At 34.1% G+C, this 18,188-nt stretch overlaps 1 protein-coding gene and 1 pseudogene across 1 annotated transcript in view; one reads left to right on the forward strand and one right to left on the reverse strand.

Moving 5' to 3' along the window:
* Positions 1 to 12,180: 12,180 nt before the first annotated feature.
* LOC147908465 (uncharacterized) lies at positions 12,181 to 13,877 on the forward strand (annotated as a pseudogene).
* A 118-nt stretch (positions 13,878 to 13,995) lies between these two features.
* Positions 13,996 to 18,188, reverse strand: part of LOC147908466 (uncharacterized) — a 41,392-nt gene continuing 37,199 nt past the window's right edge. The window contains exons 2-3 of the mRNA XM_087409281.1: positions 15,671 to 15,830; positions 13,996 to 14,667 (exon numbers count right to left, since the gene is read on the reverse strand). The gene's annotated coding sequence lies outside the window, so the exon portion shown is untranslated. The remainder of the gene's footprint in view (positions 14,668 to 15,670; positions 15,831 to 18,188) is intronic.

The raw sequence follows: 18,188 nt of genomic DNA on the forward strand, positions 1-18,188 counted from the left end.
TCGCGTGTATTTTCGTGAATCATTTTTTCAATGTTATCTGTCATACAACTCTCGTTTACGGTTCAAGTTCTTCCACGAATTCATTGTATCGCTTGTCTTATTTACAGTTTTTGTAATCTCAACGAGCTCGAGGTAACGTCTATACATACATCGTCACGGAGATGACGAGGCGGGCGGGAATGTTTGAGATCGGTAATTCGAAAGAAAAGCAAGAATTCTTTCAGTCGATCGACATTAATTGTCATTGAACGCATGCACAAATTGAGCTCGTGATTTCATCTCAAACATGATTTTAATCCTCGTTAAAATCATCAAATTCGTCGTTCTTTGTTCTTTTTAAAAACAATTCGTTACACGCAAACAAGTTGTCGTTACCGGCAACGGACAATCGAAGGTTCTAGAACAATTCAATTCGCGCACGCGAGCGCCGCGCTCCGACGAATACGTCACGCGCTGTCACCAATCCCACGCATGGATCTTCTGTCGCGCATGACTGTTACGTTGAACGTCGCTAGAAAAGAATCCAAAACTCCAATCAATTTTGTACACCTAATGCCACGTAATAATTACGATTGTGGCAAATTTTTATTGGATTTTTCCCAAAAGGGAAAGCTCAGGCCGAAAGCAATAAATGCTTCGATCTCGCCGTCCTCCTTCTTACTTCCAAAAAAGTTCTTAGAGTTCTTAGAGTCATAATCTCGCTTCGTAAAATCGCCGTGCTAACCGTTTAGTGAAATCGCTATAAACCGAATCTTTCGAGAAGTGCCGAGAAAATCGCCGAGATTTTCATCACCGTGATTTCAAATTGTATTGGAAAAGTCGACCGAATTCAATATTTTGTTAATCTGATATTTAATTAATTATATTTGTTGAATTTGTAATTGTGCATATTAAAGAAAATTCCTTTGTTAACTTACAAAGAAACTGAGTTCTCTTTACTGTCGTGCATCATACCAGCCGTGCGCCGGTCTCTCACTCGAATCTTTTCGCGCGGTGCGCTCTCGCACAACTTTACTATGAACGTAGCGAACACAGGGAGGTAGATGTTGTACGAATGGCTTGAAAATCGTGGCTCGATCGCGTCGCTGCCGAGCGCGAAATGGGAGGGGGGAGAGAGAGAGAGAGAGAGAGAGAGAGAGAGAGAGAGAAAGAGAGAGAGAATCCAGCGCGGCGCGCGAGCAGGACATAGGATCGGAAGAGTGGCGGAATTGTTATTAGAGTAGGGGAGATATGATCAGAGTGGGAGCAAGTCTCAAGTCGAACGGCAAAACATGAGATTGCTAGTACCGGCGTATCACATGCTATATGAATTCCTTATGATAATTGATTTATTATAATTGACTTAGAAATTTAGATTAATAGTTACTGTTCTTTTGAAATGGAATTTGGCATTGTTCCTCAATACGAGGCATCGTTATTTGATTGAATAATTAAAAAAATGAGCTTCAAATTCTGTCATTATCACTAGTGGTTCATTGAGAATTTGTAATAGCAACAAATATCAAATTGATTCATGTTCATTTAGTAAGAAAATGATGGATCCGAGCAAATCAAGCCGTCTCATCATATCATACCTTTCGGAAGGAGATGGAGGAATGGATTGAATGAAAGTTGAATATAACGCCATAGAATATTGAAGTTCGAATTACTGAACTGACTGGCACGTTGGTAATATTGAAATTGACGCGAATCCCTTGGTTGGTCATTCTACCGAAAATGTGATTAAATTACCGACTCGATTGTGATTAGAATAATTGCACACAAAAGAATTGGAAATAAATTGTAGAAGAAACAGATAGTAATAGAAGGGAAGAATTGAGCAGCTTCTACAAGCGCGATTAGTCTGTAGGAGAAGGGGGGGGAGGGTGAACTGAGCAGCTGCTACGAGCGCGGTCAACCTGAGGGGTATGGAAAAGAGAAAGTTTGAAAGAAATTAACACATGCATACTTCTTTCCCTTTGTATGTATTGCGAATATTGAGAGATATTCCAAATGAGCTACTGAACTGCTCGGACTAATTAATTTTCCGAACTACTGATCCGGACTAATCAACGGGCTCGGTTTTCGCTCTGTTTACATAGGCGTCAGTCGGTGGCGCTCACGAGTCGGGAGGAAGGGGGAGCACGAATTTTCCGGAATTGGCAATACGTTCCGAATTCGGAAAATGATTTTTCATATGGAAATATTAGTTACATCGGGCTGAAATTCGATACGGTTGACACGAATTTAATTTAGAACTGACGGATCAAATTAGTTTCGCGTTAATTGATGGAATTTTAAAGTAATTAGCATATTAAATTTTGGGTCTTTCTCCGTGGTTGCACTACTTTTTTCTTTACGATTGGTTGCTCGCTAACTTGATAAATTCGCGTTTACTTATCTGTTTCAAGCTAATTAAGGCGGTCACGATAGTCAAAAGATAGTAAATCAAACCAAAAATGTATTAAACATAACGCTATATTTCGGAATTAACGATATTATCGGCCAGAGCGGCTGAAATCCTATTAAGGATTCGGAGCGACGAGCGACACGCGCGTCGCGAGTCCTGATTGGTGCGCGATAGCTTATTCTTATTTTGAGAGATTACAGGCGTTGAGGTGTTTCGATCGGATTCGTTTTTCTTAAACCTCGTGTAGGATGACGATGACATGACAGTCTCAACATATAGAAACGATTTCTTAACTCCGATTTCTTATCCTGCCTGGAATTTCATTGCAATACGAGGTCAAATCAATAAGTACCCGTGTTAGTAATGAAGACGCAAGCTTTTTACAAAAATTTTTTTTATTTTTTAACGTAATCTTCTTTTAGGAGGATACACTTTTTTCAACGCTTCTGCTATTTTTTTAACTCCTCAGAAAAATACAATTTATCGAACTCTGCAAAATAGACTTCTTTCGGCGATGATCTCCTCATTCGACGTGAATTTCTTTCCACCGAGCCATTTTTTCAAGTTTGGAAACAAGAAGAAGTCACAGGGGGCTAAATCCGGAGAGTACAATGGATGTGGCAGCAATTCGTACCAATTTGGCTGTGGCGACTGCGAAGGAGTGAGCCAGTGTATTGTGAGTAATCGCGGCACCCATCGAGCCGACAGCTTTTTCATTCCCAAGTTATCATGCAAAATATTGAATGAATCACTCTGAAATTTTGTATGGCGTCGTTTAAAAGATGGTAGTACACGATGATAATGCCAACTTGCATCAGCAATGTCGCCTATCTTAATACAGGTACTTATTGATTTGCTTACGCGATACGCGCCTCGGTGCTTCGATTAGCTCACGCGATGCGCGTGTCACGCGGTGTGGGCATGATAGAATCATATTACGCTTGATAAGTTTCTCGCTAGGAATATTAGAAATAATCTTAGATAGACGATGTGAGATCAAATAATAAAAAATAATTTAGCGCGAAACGAAAAGAATGTAAAATTATATTTCTACGGAGAGTAGGACGTAACATCCCCCTTCTTAAGAGTGGAGATATGCTTTTTGGTACGACGACGGCTCGATGAGCTCCGAGTTTGGGTGCAGCAATGTGAGCCTGTCAAGTCGATCCTCGAGACATAGGGACCGATTTATGGTGTCCAATTCCGCGATCAGATTGCAAGGTGGTTTAAGCATGTTTGTTGAAGATCGCGATAATGGTCTTATCCAATCGGAGTCAGTTTCGTCAGTGCTGAGGTCTTGGCATGGCTTGAGTAATTCGTCATTGTCCGAGTAAAATGGATTCGGATCGGATGGGGGCGGCCTTAGTGTTTGTGCTTCCCCCCGATATACCTCAGAAACTTTCCCACCAAAATGACGATGGTTAACGTTAATTCTCCATAGATTTTAAAAACTTCTCGATACGAGAGTATATTAGAAGTTGTACTCTTCTCAGAAATATATCTGTTCGTAATTTCTACGAGTCTCTGCATGCCTGAGGGCGGGCGTATTATGTCCCCATAGTATCTCGCTCGAATCTAATATCATCGGTAACCTTCACCGGTTTCGGTCCGTAAGTGTGTCAAATATTACTGACTCGGTACATTATAGTAAGCGGGATTGCAAGCGATTTCTGTCCTTCTGATTGATTAGGCGGGATCCTGGTGTTAGATATTTCGCAGCATCATTTGCTATAATTAGTAGCTCAGAGAAACAATTTCCGGTCGACCTCAGTTGTACAAACATTGGCATGCATTGGTAGAGGTAAGCAACTTTACCTCTAATGAATGCGGAGCAGCTGGGTTTTTCCATGAGAGAATAGGCGAATACTTCCATGCCCATAACATTACGATGCGCAGTTCTGCCTCTCTTCTCAAACATTTTTCAAACGCTGTTCGTTTATAAACATTATTCACATCGTCAAATCTATTCGCGATATAATAACGCGAGGATATAAAATTTACAATAGAATGTAACTTATCTAAATTAGGCAAGTTTCGCAAACAGTTATTCTTATAATCAAATTTCCTTATTATAATTCGAGAGTACTCAGTTTGATACAATATAATATCACAAGCGACGTGCTGTGTAAAGATGAAAAAAAAAATTGAACATCACTATGTGACAAAGAATAAACTCGGGTAAAATTCGGATATGAGATCTTGTTAGCAATGCTCCGATATAATACTGAATGCGGGTGTTTTTCACATCCATTGAAAAAAAAGAGGAGACCAAAAATTGTTTTGTCTGTATTCGTCCTTGCAGTGCACGGTATTTACAAGTAATACCGGAAGGCAAGAAAATCTTATCATCTAATGTACGAGGACAAGTCAATGTTTTTAGAAGACCATACTAAAACACATTTTTTTTGATCGATTCATTTTTATTTTTCAACATAATTCTATTCAGCTCGATACACTTGATTTCAACGATTTTTCAAGCCATCCGAATAATATGATTTGTCCAATCCTTCAAAATCAGCCTCTGTTTCGGCGATGAGCTGCTCTCTGATGGGGAATCTTTTTCCTCCGAACCATTTCTTCAGGTTTGGAAACAGGAAATAGGAATAAATCAAAGAACTAAATCTGGCGAATATGCTGGATGAGGAAGCAATTTGTAGCGGAATTCGTTGAATTTGATCATCAATGCCGGGCACGTGTGAATCCGTGCATTGTCTTGATGAAGAACACTTTGTTCTTCGCCAAATGGGGACGTTTTTTTCTTCAAAATGTTGTTGAAACGGTCCAATAAGGGTACGTAGTAATCGCCATTGATCGTTTGCTTCGACAGAAAGTAATCGATATGAATTATACCGCGTGTATCCCAAAAAACTGTGGCCATCACTTTTCCGGCCGACTTCACGGTTTTCTTCGGAACTGATTTACTCGGTGAAGTCCATTGTTTTGACTGTTCCTTCGTTTCGAGTGTGAAATAATGGATCCATGTTTCGTCCACAATAATGAATCGACGCAGAAATTCATCTGGATTACGTTGAAACATCTCCAAACATTGTTTTGAAATCGTCACACGGTCGCGCTTATGATCCACAATGAGCAAACGCGGCATCTTGCCGATAGTTTTTTCATATCCAATTGTTCGTGCAAAATTGGAATCACTGTGCCATGTGATATGCCTGTGGCCTCAACAAGCTCGCGCGCTTTCACTCGATCAGTCAAAACAATATCGTGGACTTTATCGATGATTTCTGGCGTAGCAGCCTCAATTGGACATCCCGAACGAAGTGCATCACATGTGGATGTACGACCACGTTTAAATTCATTCACCCAATTGTATACAGTCGCAAACGCTAGTGCAGATGTGCTATGAACATTATCCAACTTGGCTTTGATTTTTTTCGGCGTAAACCTTTCATATGTAGATGTTTGATCACTGCACGAAGCTCGTTTTTTTCCATTTTGTAAAAAATACAAAGGTTGTTCACTTTAATCATCTACAGAAATGAAACCACGCAATGAATTCCGCTCAAAATTTAATCAGTTGAAAGATGCTACTTGTCAAAAAGTAATGTGACATGACACTGTGAGTACGCTCTGACAGATTTTCTAAGAACTTATTGACTTGCCCTTAATACGATATCCTTAATTCTTAGATTCATTACTGTGAACGAAACATGGATCCATTATTTCACACTCGAAACGAAGGAATAGTCAAAACAATGGACTTCATCGAGTAAATCAGTTCCGAAGAAAACCGTGAAGTCGGCCGGAAAAGTGATGGCCACAGTTTTTTGGGATACACGCGGTATAATTCATATCGATTACTTTCTGTCGAAGCAAACGATCAATGGCGATTACTACGTAGCCTTATTGGACCGTTTCAACAACATTTTAAAGAAAAAAACGTCCCCATTTGGCGAAGAAGAAAGTGCTCTTCTATCAAGAAAATGCACGGGTTCACACGTGCCCGGCATTGATGACCAAATTCAACGAATTCTGCTACGAATTGCTTCCCCATCCAGCATATTCGCCAGATTTAATTTCCTACTACTATTTCCTGTTTCCAAACCTGAAGAAATGATTCGGAGGAAAGAGATTCACTACCAGAGAACAGCTTATCGCCGAAACAAAGGCTTATTTTGTAGGGTTGGACAAATCATATTATTCAGACGGCTTGAAAAAGTTGGAGAATCGTTGTATCGAGCTGAAAGGAGACTATGTTGAGAAAGAAAAATGAATCGATTTAAAAAAATGTGTTTTACTATGTTTCCCTAAACCCTTATTGACCTGCCCTGTTTATTGTATTAGTGACTAGAGAAATTGCTTTTTCCTTATTATAAGGAATTAGGGTGAGGAGTAGAAAATTGGAATTAGAATTAGTATTAGAAAGCTTAGAAGGATTATAAGAATTGGAAGGCCCTTCGAGGGGATAAGTACTTCCTGTATTAGAGGGGAGCCTCAACGAGGGATGTAAATTAGAAGAATTAGAAGTAATGAAGTTAGTAGGATTGGAAGAAGAAAGCGATTTTTGCTTATTATTTTTTTTAATCATGTTAGTATTTTCAATTGACATTATTAGAGAGTTTGACGTATTTTTTATTGATTGATTAATATTTCCTGGGAAATTTTTTTCAGGAGATCCTACGGAATGACAGGATTCTTTCTTGTTTTCATTAAATTCATAATAGAGAGATTCATGAAAGATTTTACTAACCTCTTGTAATTCAATTGTGGGTATTAGAAGCTCGACTTCCTGGTCGAGAGTATTAATTACTCTAACTTAAGCTTTATTATTAATACAAATAATGAGAGTATCTCCAACGAATACCCTTTCGCAAGAACGTAATAAAGGCAAATAGCCAGTTTTAATTTCTGGATTGGAAACGTATATAACGAAACCGGAATTACATTGTGGCGGAATGACTACAGTTTCTTGGGATTTGAACGGAAAGACGCAATTGCACCAAGCGATACTGTTATCAACATAATTGATACAGGCATTGTGCTCTGTGAAGAAAGTGGTACCTAATACCATATATCATTTTAACATAAGATATTTGTAATTATTTTTCTGATGCCATATAATTACAATAATCATGACATTTTTTTCAATATAAGTGACATCATTTTAACATAATATATTTGTAATTATTATGAAATGCATAAGTGAGAATTTTTAAGTATGGAATCTTTAAGTATGGAAATATTTGAAGTCTACAGAAATCCCATTATTAATTCTACACGTTTATATTAATTTTAAATTTTGCTTACATAAATGCTATATATTATTAACATCATATTTGCAGATTATTTTGAGAGTGATCACATCGTTAATTGGTCAATTTAATATAAAATATTCTCATTGATACACTAAATTTCCGGCTGATGTATGTGTGTTATCGGTATTTAAGTTAATGGGATTGTTTCGATATTTTAATCTTGCGTTAATGTTTACAACAAAGAAAATGCAAATTGTACGCGAATTATTGATGTTGAAAGTAACTTTTACTTTTTTGCAGAATTCATGCTCATTAAATATGGACAAATACATAAGATATATTTGAAAAACAAACTATTTCAAATTTCTGCGTTACGCCAATTACAATGTATTACCTGTCTACCGAACGTATTGTATCATATGGATTTAAAGTAAAAAATTTACCCGAATCCACATTCAATTCACAATTCACATCTTCACTAATTGAAATAAATAATTTAATAATTTATTAGGTGTTGGAATTAATTCGTAGCGTTTTACAAGTGATGGGAAGTACTTTCATTAATGTATTTTTTAATGCTCATGTGAAATAAATAACATTCTTTCATTAAAAAACGCTACGAATTAATTCCAACACCTAATATATAAATAATTCATAAATATACACACATGCCACACTTATAATTTACATACTTTATATTTTTTATTTATTATTTCCTGTAACACCCATGTAATACACATTTATGTATTACATTTATTTATCTGTTTCTCGATTTATTAAACTGTACATTATCTATAAATAGTTGTATTTCATAATAGTATTTTTTATTTTTGTTATATAGCGTTTAAATTCGTATAGTGAAATGGGACGATTTTGATTATTGAGTTTGATGGATTCAACTTGCTCTCACATCATAGATTCATGACGAAAATAATAAATGTTATTGGCTAAGTTACACAAAATAAACCAAGCTATTTATAATGAAGAAGATCTGGGCCTTTCTATGTGGCCATCATATAAGATATTACGAATTTTTAGTACAACAGGTACTATATTTAGATTCAGAATTTAACTTGTTCATTCTAATGCCGAGCATTATTTAAAGGATGAAGAAGCTTAATGTGTTTTAAAAATCAATTTGTCTCAACATTAAGACATGATATATAAATTTCATAGTTTTATATACAAATTTCAAGTTTCAGACAGAAATTTCAGTTTCAGTATTTTTTATGGCATCTTATTTTAGTTTTTTAAATGTACTGATTCCAGGTTAAATCTCTGGGCCAAATTTTAAACATTCGTCCGATAGATATATATATTTTTTTATTTTTATGGATACGTACACGCACTTGGTACATCAGATTGATTTTTTCAGCAAATTCTGAGTCGAAACAGTCTGCTTTCTAAATTCTTTGAAGTGTTATATTTTTTTTTATTTAAAAAGAAAGTAGAAACAATTATAAAATGTTATAAATTTTACTAAAGTTTTAAGTAATTTTTATCGAAACTAAAATTAATTTATTTTTTAATCGATTTCTTACAAAAAATCTTTCAGTACGATAAATAATATTCAATACAAGGAAGAAATTACGTGCTTTATTGAATATCATATTATTTCAGATACATATGCAGAGGGTATGCGAAAATTGAAATTCGCCGAACAATTTTCTGATATTGATAGCACTAAAAAAAAATGATTTTGATAAAAAAACCATCTAAACGTGAGCGAGCAAAAAAAAATATATATACTCTTCTTCAGATTCAAATTCGGATCAAGATTCATGTACAAAAAAGCAAAAAAAAAAACTTGTGAAGAAATACCAATTTTATCTACGGTAAATGAAAAATCTAAAACAATAAGATTGAAAACAAGACCGTTTATGTCAAATAACATTACTTTAAATACGAAGCGCTACTATGATCTGAGTGTTGAGATGTTGAACATTAGTTCAACATCTCAACATATATATATTCATATAAATGAATTAATTTCAGAAATGATAATTACGTGCCGATATGGTTGTCGGATTTTCAACGCAATCAATCTGAAATACTATATGGGCTGAAAAGTCCCGGGATTTTTAATGAAAACAAGCATTTTTTGGGTAAAGTTATATTTATTCCTTAACATAGTTGCCTTCGAGGGCGATACACTTGGTATAGCGATTTTCCAACATTTCGATGTCCTTTCTGTAGTACGAAACGTCCAGGCCTTCGAAATACGCCTCGGTTTCCGCGATGACTTCCTCATTCGATGTGAATCTCTTTCCCTGGAGCCACCGCTTGAGGTTTGGGAACAGATAATAGTCGCTGGGGGCCAAGTCTGGAGAATATGGTGGGTGAACAACTAATTCGAATCGTAATTGGTCCAATTTGACCATCGCTTTCAAGAACGTGTGTGATCGTGCGTTATCGTGATGGTACAGAACTTTTTTCTTCGTCATATGGGGCCGTTTTTTCTTTATTTCGTCGTTCAGTTTGTCCAATAACGCTGCATAATACTCTCCCGTAACTTGTTCTTCCCTTCTGCAGGTAATCGATGAAGATTATGCCATGCGCATCCCAAAAAAACGGAGGCCATAACCTTCCCGACCGAGCGTTGGTCTTTTGGGCGCTTTGGTCGGCTTTCGTGGCTTTTCAGCCACTCTGCAGACTGCCTATTGGACTCAGGCGTTATGGTAATGGACCCACGTCACAAAACGTCGAAAAAAGTCCGCTCGATTACGCTGCAACAACGCCAACCCGGCCGTTGAATCATCAATGCGCTGCTGTTTTTGGTCGATGGTCAGCAAACGCGGCCCATCGTGCCGATAGGTTTTTCATCTCAGTTAACTCGCGCAATTTCACTTTACGATCAAAACAATTCGATGCACTTGCTTTGCGATTTCCGCATTCGTAGCCTCTTTTGGCCTTCCAGAACGAGGTGCGTCTTCGGTGCTTGTACGACCCATTTTAAATTCACTAAACCACCGATAAACTGTTGTTCTCGAAGGAGCAGATGTGGGTTAACATTTCTGCAACCATTTCAATGATTGTTCAGAAGTTTTTCCCATCAAAAAACAATGTTTGATCAAGATACGATATTCCTGTTTTTCCATTTTTTTTACGAAGGCGAAAGTAACGCCACTTAAACGACTGTAGCTTGTAAACGAATGAACAAAATGTCATGAAACTTCATACATAAACTAGTGACAGATGAACCTCTCGAAATGAATCATGTACATTTTCTAGTGGCGCCACCTATTGAAAAATCCCGGGACTTTTCAGTCCATGTAGTACACAGTGCGACAAATATGTTCCCGGACAAGGCCTGAAAATCATAATTGAAACAACAATATGTATATTTTTTTGTTTTATTATTCAAAATATTCTCTTCTGGCTTCAATACACTTGTTACAGCGATTCAATAGTGATTCAAATGCATGTTCTAGCTCAGTTTGCGGAATTGCCTCTAATGCCTGTGTAGAAGCTGATTGGATGGTCGTCAAAAATGTCATCAAAAAAGCGTCCTTTCAATTTCAATTTCAATTTTGGGAATAATGAGAAGTCGCAGGGGGCCAAATCAGGTGAATACAGTGAATGGTTTAACACAGAGATACGATTTCGAGCCAAACATTGACCGACAATCAATGAAGTGTGACTCGGTGCATTATCAACAAAGACCAATTTTCTGGATCACGATATTCGGGGCGAATACGATGAATTCTGCCCATCAATCGCTTTAAAACTTCGAAATAATATTCACCAGTAATTGTTTGGCCAGTTGGAACAAACTCTTTGTGGATAATACTTTTGCTATCAAAGAATGTGATGAGCATTGTCTTGATTTTTGATGGAACTTTTCGTACTTTTTTTGCTTGTGGTGAATTTTTTGACTTCCATTCCGCACTTTGACGCTTAGTTTCTGGATCATATTGAAAGCACCATGTTTCATCACCCGTAACAATTGATTTTAGGAAGTTTGGATTATTTTCTGCGGCTGCAATGATGTCTCTGGAATAATTGATTCTCGCTGATTTTTGATCGCTTTTTAATGTGTGTGGAATAAACTTCGCACAAACCTTCGTTTTACCCAAATCTTCATGTAATATGTTCGAATCGTTTCTCTACTGATATTTAAAGCCTCCTCCATCATTTTTAGTGATTGCGATAGTTTGCAACAAAATCACATACTTTTTCGATCATTTCGGGTGTTCGAACCAAAATTGGCCGTCCTGATTTTTTGTCATCTTCAAGGGTCTCTCTGCCTTCAAAAAACGCTTATGCCACTCAAAAACAGTACGACCTAGATATTGACTGTCGTAAACTTGTTGTATCGATCGGAATGTTTCTGATGCACTTTTACCAAGTTTTGCGTTAAATTTAATCACTGCTCTTTGTTCCATATTAAAATTTCTACCTCGATCAAAATCTTGTTTAATGAACTGTCATATCTTCGTTATATGTCAACCGAAATGAATGAAACTTTGACAGATGATACCAAAATGTTCAACCTTTAAAATGCATGTTTGAACGCACAGATGTCGCCACTGCTGAGATGTGGTTCGTGTCCGGGAACATATTTGTCGCACTGTGTATATTAATTTATTCAGATATTTAGCCATGGGAGACTTAGCTTCCGCATTGCAGTATCATGTAGGTGAATCAATGGTGCATAAAATTGTCAATGAAACATGCTCTGTCCTAGTAGAAGTATTGTTTCCTATCTACCTAAAGCCATCAAGTGAAGTAAAGTGGTTGGAAATTATTAATGGATTTTATGAAACATGGAATATGCCAAATTGCATAGGAGCTACGGACGGGAAGCATATTCAAATTCAAGCCAAATTCTAGTTCTATTTGTTTCTATTTTAATTATAAAAAAATATTTAGAAAACAACAATTTAATGGCAGCTTGCGATCATGAATACAAATTTACTATTGTTAATATCGAAGCTTATGGAAGTGAAAGTGATGGTGGCATTTTCGCAAGATCATCTTTAGGAGAAGCAATAGACAATGATGACTTAAATCTACCTGCAAATTCTGCAATTCTTTCAAGTTCTAACCAGAAAATGCCTTATTTCTTTGCTGTTGGTACTTTTAAGATGTCACGTCATGTGATGCGCTCTTCCAGGCAGAAATCTAACTATAGAAAGAAAAATTCAATTACAGACTTTCTCGAGCTAGATAAGTTATTGAAAACGCATTCGGAATTTTAGTTACACGTTGGCGCATATTTACCAAACCCATCAAGATGAATCTTGAAAAAATAGAGATTTATAACTGCATGCGTGTGCCTTCATAATTTTATTATGATTGAAGAGAAACTACATCTAATTTTTAAACGGCGATATGCACCTCATCACTATATCGATACAGAAGATGATCAAGGAAATGTGATATTAGATCAATGGAAACGTTCCAATGATGATCGTAGACATCGTTTGCCAATACTAGTGCTCATCGAGCTAATGAAACCTATCATCAATGGAATATTTTATGGAAATGGATCTTGTCTGAAGGTCAAGTACCTTGACAACTTGAATACAGTTTTCAGAGGACGACATGGGGATGATCACAGCACAACTAAATAATTTTCATAAATAACTATATAATCTTCATTACTTTATCTTCAGTTAAGTTATTAAAACAAAAAAAAATTTTAATATTTTATTTATTGAATATTTAAAATAATATCTCATGATACAATTTAAATGGAAAAATTTGTCTTAAACAAAATTTAAGATATTCTACATACTTAATTTGTCGTTATTTTTTATTATGTTTAATGTAATGTTTATTGTATCTTTACCTTTTTTATTTTTCTAAAACGTTACTAGATTATTTTTATATTATGATGTCATTTTTTATATTTTCTAAAGTAATTAAATCCTTTTATATGTAGTATATCAATATAAATAAATATATACATATAAATACATACATTATATATTTTTTTATTGTTTTAATAAAAATAATTTATTATCTCTTTATAATTATATTAAAACATGTTCACATCATTCGTATAAACTTTATAAAAGTACTTTAAATCCGAAGCGCCACTACGGTCTAAGTATTAAGATGTTGAACTAATATATATATTTTAAAACAAATGAATTAATTTCAGAAATGATAATTACGTGCCGATATGGTTGTCGGCATTAACACAATTGATCTGAAATATTAATAATCCCCCCAAATTCCCTAAATTAATCTTAAAAAACTGTAATAAACTTATTGCGAGAAATCCTATTTCCTATCTTATTGTTTATAAAAGTATTTGTATAAAATATTAATGTTACATCTGACATTTTTTAATTATTTATTTATTTTTTTTATTATTATATATGCATATTAGTACATAATAATAAATTACAGTTTACTTAGTAGATAAAATAAAAGGATATAACATTTTTATATTTTTTGAAATGTAAACATGTATACTTGAGGAAAATATCATAAACAATACTATTTTCTAACATATTAGCTCATTAAATTGTTTGAACATTTGTTTTAACAAAAAAATAAAATATTTTTTGTTATAGAAATTTATTGTAGAAACTATAATAGAAATTTCTTAGATAACTAATTATCTATATATTAAAAGAAATTTAACTGCAACAAAAAAAATTAATATTTCTTTATCTAAGCTTTATTCTTATTTCTTAGTAGATAACACAGGCACATCAAAAAAATTTGTATCAGCGTCAAAAAAGAATATCATAGTTTAATCTCCGTATCAAGTATTGAATTTTGTCTTGTGTGCCTGTGCAATTAATCAGTTTACGAATTATTCATATGATTCATTAAAATTTCCATAATTTTCTTTCGCAACATTGATTTTTTGATTTTCCTCAGCATTTTGTAATTCCTTAAGAACCAAATTTGTTAAAGCATTATTGATGAAGAAACAGCTTCAAAAGAATCTATAAAGTAATCATCATTCATTTTTCCGCTAAGTACGTTACGTTTAAAAGTGCTTGATGTTGATTGGTGATGGCATTGATCTTGAAGATGTATTTGTGGAGAAATTGCTAGAGGTGATCTTTTCGTGTAGGAGTTTTCGTGTAGAAGTTGACGCAGCTGCAAATTATAAAGTTTATAAGTAATCAAATTGAAAAAAAAACATTCTTTTTGTATAAATAAAATATCAAAAAAACAATGCGGAATTACAAACAAGTTTTTCAATTTATAATACTGAAAAAAATCTACATCTCTTTTCTTAGAATTTCTCCTATTTGTGAATTCTGAAATATCCTTAGACTTTTCATTCTATAATTTTTGAAAAAAGTACGTACGACTTTTCCAAATTTTATAAGATTTTATCAGAAATTTTCGGATAAGAAATCTTAGAAATTTCAAAGTATTTCAATATAAATATGAAGAATTCTATAAAAATTGTCGACTTTCTTAACATTTTTTAAAAACATTTCAATTTGTATAAAAAAATATGAGACATTTTTTTAAGAGTTAGAAAATTATTTAGAAATTCTAAAAATTCTGAAAAATTATACTTATGAAAAATTCTGAGAAAGATTTTCTAGGAACTTATACTTTGGGAGTTATACTAGTACATAAATAAATGTCAAAATTCCGAATTTGTTAAATCCACAAATGGATCTCTGTTATTACAAGATGATGTTGAATTTGATAATGGTGTTCTTGATTTTGTAGATATATTCGTTGGTGAAGATCGTCTTTGTACTGAATCTGTAGTAAGTTTTGGCAATTGTGCTATTTTTAATGAATTCAGAGGTGGAACTGAGTTCTATGTATAATTAAAACAATTTTTTAATACAAGCACAACGTTATGAAACTAGTACAGAAATAAATAATGAATTGTGAAAACATACTGAATTTGTCAAAAATGGAGTTTCATTCCTATTAGCTAACGAAGGTGTACATGACTCAGGATTGACAGATTGAATCCTCGGATTATTATTAATAGATGAATTCTCAGATTTTTCAATAATCATAGATTTTTTTTAAATTAGTAAATGTTTTCAAATATTAAAAATACAGTAAATTCAATTATTTTAAAAATTAATGCTGACTATATAAAATGACTTATTAAAATCCTACACACCTTCTCTTGTATATATGACTAGCCAAGAAATTCATTGAACTGAATAAATACTAAGGCATTCGATTAACTGCTTGTGATCTGCTTATATTTTCCAATTTTTGCTTTTGTCGTTCTTTGGCATATTAGAGCCATCGTTGCCATCTAGATTGACAAGTACTTACTGAAAAAGTTAATGTTTGTTATATTTTTGTTACATTTAGCCAGAAATACAAAAACTGTTTTATATATATATATATATATATATGTATATGTGTGTGTGTGTGTGTGTGTGTAATGTATATATTAGGTGCGCAACTAAGTTCTCGCTGTTATTTTGATGAAAATGCATCAAAATAACAGCGAGAACTTAGTTGCGCATCTAATATATATATGTATATATATACATACTATATACATAGTTTTTAATTATTAAAATCAGGTATTTACTAGATTGATTCAGAATCAAGGAAATTTCTTCCCAAAAGGTTTCTTTTTTTGCTGTATCTTTAAAATCTTTTTTTGTTTATCCCACAAATGTGGATATAATCTTGCCAAATCAATTAATAATTGATCACCATCTTTGCTTTCAGTTAAATCACATATTTCACTGTCATTCTGGTCTATTGGGTTGTTGGAATATATGTTGTCACTATCATATGTATGATCACACATTTTTTATTATTTTTAATCGTATATATACGTCCAATAATGTGCATAAATTGCGTCACAATACACAAACAACATCAACGTATGCAATACAATGCGTTAACGCAGAATAGAGGAATAAGAAGAACAGTGCTATAAAATTTCATCACTATTCTTTAGCGCTGTTCCCTTATTCCTCTATTCTGCGTTGAATGCATTGTATTGCATACATTGATATGTTCCCTATTCCCTATTCCCTGTTCCCTGTTCCCTGTTCTCTATTCTCTGTTCTCTGTTCTCTGTTCCTTATTGTGCGGAACCCCTTACTCACTGCAATTTGCTATTGTGTTTTTTGAAAAACGAAGTGTCGGGACGAATTAGTTCCTTTTCTGGCGAAAAAATTTTTACTGTTGATGGCAAAATCAACCGAAGGAATGACCAATGGCTCGCTTACAAAGGGGATGTCCCTGTTGTTGCCAGAACGAAATTTTTGGTCAAGTTCACGTGCTAGGTGTTATGTCCAGTGAGGGTGATGTCATGCCACCACATTTCTTTAAAAAAAGGGAAATTGTCATAAAAGAAATATATTTGCGCCTTCTAATGGATGTAATGAAGCCGTGGATAGAAACTGTGGCGTCCGAAAGGCCATATGTTTTTCAGCAGGACGGTACTCATACAAGTCATTTGATTCAAAATTGGCTCTCAGACAACATCGATATGTTTTGGTTCAAAGAATTCTGGCTTCCCAACAGCCCAGATTTAAATCCTTTGGACTACTACATATGGAGTGTTGAAAGGGTCACAAACAAGCCTCGACATCCCAATGTGACGTCATTAAGAACCACTATTGAGGTAACGTTAGTCGGCTAATATTACAGCGTGCGTGCGAATCGAGAATAGAGGCCGTCATTCAAACTAGTAGGATATATCGAATAATTGTGCTCTAGGGATTCTCTAAGTGCCATGTAAAACGATTTTTTGTAATTTTAATTTTTCATTAAAAACATTGCGATGAAAGGATGAGTTTATAGGTACAATTGGAAAGTGGGGATTTCAGGTTTTAATTTTGTGTAAACTTCATATTTATAACTCAAAGAGTTTTTAAATAAACGTCTAAATATGATTCTGTTATATACCATATATACATATATAGAGGTTTATATAACTTATTGGGATTGTAACTTATTGGTTTTTAGTATTTATCACTTTTAGTTTGATAACTTTTAGGTAGTCACGGGAGTCTATTTATAATGATTACAATCTTGTCATGAAATTATAGAATTTCAATAGTGTCAGTTAATTTAAGAAAAAGGGCAAATTAGTTAGGTCATCAGGTTGTCCATGCTTTGACTAGGCAATATCTTTTTATCAATGAAAATTGCAATTGATATTGGTTTTCAAGGGATTTGTCATTTTTATTGATTTTAAGTGATTTTTAAGAATTTAGTTTTAAGTTTAGTGGTTGTCGGAATTAGGTTGTGTGATCTAGACTTAAGGTATTTTTAAAAGAGGCAAAAATTTTTGTATGATTTTTTTTATAACCTATTTTTTAATTTATTAATGTTTTTGAGATAATGAAAAGATAACTGTATTCCTTTCTCCTAGCTTTCTGATTGGTCGAAATCTTTCATGAGTCAAATCTTGTATTTCAGTTATTAAAACAGAACAGGCTATAAATAATTCTTGTGTAACAGAGTTCTAATAATCATTCTGAATTGTGCTTACAGGTTTTTGAAGAGTTATTAGGATAAAGTAATGAACTAATAGGATTGCTGCCTGAGAATTAGTTGTTCAAGACGGTGATGTACGGGATTTGTTTTAGAAGTGTAAGAGAGAGAGAGAGAGAAAGAGAGAGAGAAGAAGAAGGAAAGTTGATGTGATAATTTGTTTAGTA

The sequence above is a fragment of the Acromyrmex echinatior genome, chromosome 9 (assembly GCF_024713525.1).
Source record: "Acromyrmex echinatior isolate Ae372 chromosome 9, ASM2471352v2, whole genome shotgun sequence".
Lineage (NCBI taxonomy): Eukaryota > Metazoa > Arthropoda > Insecta > Hymenoptera > Formicidae > Acromyrmex > Acromyrmex echinatior.